We start from the raw sequence: 4,177 nt of genomic DNA on the forward strand, positions 1-4,177 counted from the left end.
TAGCGAGCTAGTGTGGATTAAATTTGTACTCACTTGAACGGCTTTGGCTCCTGATTTCTTACACCTGATATTGGCCTATTAATGCAAAATTTTAATCCATTAATTCTTCTCTCTCCTTCAATATCTATATTAATTTAATGCATTACATATCACTTATAAACAGTAGAGCTCTACAGCTCTCTGAAGGACATTTTGTTACATCTCTATAGGTACAGCATCTAACCAACCATGTCTGGACTCTGAAGTTAAGCAGGGTTGGGCCTGGTTGGTATTTGGATGAGACACCTCTTAGAAATGCCTGGGCTAGATTGGGAAGTCCAAAAGATATCGCAGGAAAAGTGAAGGACAAACTTATTCTGTAATTCTGCCAGCAAAAACATCATGGATATGAACATGAAGTTATCAGGAATTGTTTGACTTGAAGGAGATTTTACTTCCTTTTATTTATTTTTGTTTCATGAAGCAACACATGGTGCACTTCTTGTATAAATCTGGTCTTGAAAGGTCATGTAGTTCTCATTTCTCTGTTCTATTTCCTCCAGTAAATTAAATAACTGGAAGAGACTTTGTATACATATTCGCAATTCCTCTCACAGGTCTTTAGTTATTTTCCAATCCAGAAGGGATCCTGAAACAGAGCTACTTGCCCATATATACCTGATTAGCTTCTCTTAAAGTAATAATCACATAGTCCAGTTTCTCTTTTTAAAATCTAATACTGTAGCAGCTTCCAAGCTTTATAATCTTGCTAAATCCAACACCCTAACAACTCTAAGCTTAGGCAAAAGTCTGCATCAGAAACATTTCCCTTCCATCCTATGCAGACACATATACAAGGTTTCCACATCACACAAAGAATATGATTTAATTTATTCTGGAAACATAGTCATTGTGGTTTCTAAATCATGTTTGATGGCTTTAGTCCAAAGTGTGCGTCTAGCTATTGTGGTTAAGTCAATGAACCACAGGGAGAATTATCAATGGCTTCATATTATGTGTAATGTGAACTGTTTTTTTCCTTCCGGTCTCAATGAATCAGCTATAGTTTGACATTTAACCTATGTCCAGAATTTGATCTTCACACTTCGCGCAGGAGCCATGAATAAAATATTGAAAAGTCTCTGCCATAGAAACATAGGCAGTAAATTGAATTCTAAAGAGGGAAACAATCCAGTTGCTGACATTTCTACAACCTCTCCTCTTTCAATAAATTTTGGTAAAGAAACTCTAGGAAAAAAAAATCTTGTTTTTATGGGGGGGTGGGGCAACAAAGAATTTGACAAGTAGTTTGAACTGGGCTCTGGCTTAAATAGGCAGCCTGTTAACAACCTTGTGATGTAACACAACATGATAATACCCCAGAAGATCCAGAGCAGATTGAATGGCACTATTTCAGACTAGGATCAAAGGACAGAAAGGAAAATCAAGAACACCTGCCTGGAGACAATTGCAGTAGATTACAGTAATCTGATTTAGATTGCAGTAATATATGTAAAGGATGATGCAGTCAAGGCATGACCAAATAAAGGACACATATTCCTCTCAAAACTCTTTGGATCCTATGAATTACTCATCAAATGAAAATTAATGATCAATAAATAGATGCAAAGTGAATTGATTACCAATCCAGCCCTGAGATTATGGGCAGTTAAAAGGTGGGGGGGGGGAAATCTGAAAATCTTAGAGACAAAGAATATGAAGGACAGTCAAGCCAAAAGAGAACATTATCTACCTTATCCATCTTCAATTTGAAATGATGAGAGGACATGGCAATCGCAAGTTGTCTAGAAGTTTTTACAATAACAAAAGGCATGTTAACTAAGGTATGTACAGCAAATGTACACAATATTTTAAACACATTTGCTATGGCATCCACTTCTGTGAATTAGAATTCAACTGCAGATGACAATACCAAATTGTATACTAGTTATCTATTAAGCAAATGGTTCACTTAGCCAGTGTTGCCTGATCTTGAAAACTAAGCAAGATACATCTGGGTTAGAATTTGCATGGGAGAACTGCTCCAAAATCAGATTGGTGATTATCTTCTTCTAGAAAGACATTCTGGAAACAGCAATGGCAAACTATTTCTGTAATGCTGCCAAGGACATGACTTCCTCTAAGTGTCATCTACTAGGAGCAACTTCCTCTAGCAAGGATACAACTGAAAAAGAGGCCGAACTAGAAGTCATTAAGGATGATGTTAGCTCCAATTTTGTGGATTGGTCCCCTTAAGGTACGGTTTTCATCTTGTCTAAGAAGGAAAGAAATTTGATAAATTATTCTCCCTCCATAACCACAAAATCTGCATACTGTATGTAGCTTTGGGGGGAAAAAATTCTCAGTAAATAAATGAAGAAGTATAATATTTTTGACTCATTTGTTTAATTGGGGTCTCTTCACCCACTTGTTTTAGGACTTGTGTGGAGAATATATCCATTTTATATCATCTTTACGCAGTAATATTGAAAGACTGTCTTGCAGTCTACCAACTTTTAAGCACCATTGTATGTTGAGCAGGCCCTCTACAAGGGAATTTTTGGGATGCAATACATGAACATTGAAAAGTCAGGTGCCTTCTGCCCTACCACACCTAAGATGACATATGGGATGCATAGCTGTGTGATTTTGGCCCTAGTCTATCAACAGTTACCTGTATCTGTACAAGGTATTTCTCGCCTTATGGCCACAATTGAGCCCCAAAATTGCCGCTGGTAAGCAAGACAGTTGTTAAGTGAATTTGCCTCATTTTATGACCTTTCTTGCCACAGTTAAGTGCAGTGGTTAAGTTAGTAACAACTGCAATTGTTAAGCTAGTAACACAGTTGTTAAGGGAACCTGGCTTCCTCATTGACTTTGCTCGTCAGAAGGTCACAAAAGGTGATCATATGACCCTGGACATAAATATGAACCAGTTTGCCAAGTACCTGAATTTTGATTACATAACCATGGGGATGCTGCAACAGTCTTAAATGTGAAAAACAATCTTAAGTCACTTTTTTCAGTATCGGACTATCATTGTAATTTCAAACAGTCACTTAATGAATGGTTTTAAGTCAAGGACTATCTCTATTTTCATCCCTATGTGACTGCCTGTAAATAGACATGTACATTCAAGGCGAAGCTCCTTCCTCAGAGTCCACCTCAATCTCTAAATCAGGGGTAGGCAACCTTGGCTCTTTTATGACTCGTGGACTTCAACTCCCAGAATTCCTGAGCCAGCTTGGCTGGCTCAAGAATTCTGGGAGTTGAAGTCCACAAGTCATAAAAAAGCCAAGGTTGCTTAGCCCTGCTCTAAATTAACACTGAAAGAGGAAGAGCAAAAAACGCACTCAGCACGGAAGACAATTGTTCCTTGCTGACACCGCAACATTTAAATGGCAATTCCAACCAGATTCCATTTGTTTTTTTTGTCAGAAAATACTTTCTGGAACTTCACTCCAGAGTGAAAGGAAGGTGACCCCTCTTGAACATATTTCGAGTTAATGCTACTGACATCACTACCACTTCTTTTGAAGGAAAGTACAGATGGTCCTCAACTTACAACAGTTCATTTAGTGACCGTCCAATGTTACAACATTGAAAAAAGGTGACTTACAACCATTTTTTACACTTATGACCGTTGCAGCATCCCCATGGTCATGTGACCAAAATTCAGATGTTTGGTAACGGATTCGTATTTATGATGGTTACAGTGTCCCGATGTCACATGACCCCCCCTTTTGTGACCTTCTGACAAGCAAAGTCAATGTGACCTTCTGACAAGCAAAGTCACTTAACAACCCTGTTCCTAAATTAACAAACCGAAGCGGTTCACTTAACCATGGTGACAAGAAAAGTTGTAAAACGGGGCAAAATCCACTTAACAAATGACTCACTTAGCAACATAAATTTTGGGCTCCATTGTGGTCGTAAGTCGAGGACCACCTGCCTCGAGCGAGGTCCTTTGTCAAATATCATCCGACCGCCGCTTTCTAGCGGGCCGAGCCGATTTCTCCTTCCCGCGATCGCCGCGTTACTCCCGGTGGTTTCTCCCCTAGAGGGCGCGTCAGGGCCTATTGCCGTCAGGGCCTGGCCGGCTTATAGCAACCATAAAAGGGCAGGAGGCGGATCGCTGCTTTCTTTCCTTGAGCTTCGGATTGGAAGGCGGCAGGGTGTATAAATTCCGGCGGGGCGG

The sequence above is a fragment of the Crotalus tigris genome, unplaced genomic scaffold (genome assembly GCF_016545835.1).
Source record: "Crotalus tigris isolate CLP2741 ecotype Arizona unplaced genomic scaffold, ASM1654583v1 scf7180000024369.3102671, whole genome shotgun sequence".
NCBI classification, from domain to species: Eukaryota; Metazoa; Chordata; class Lepidosauria; order Squamata; family Viperidae; genus Crotalus; species Crotalus tigris.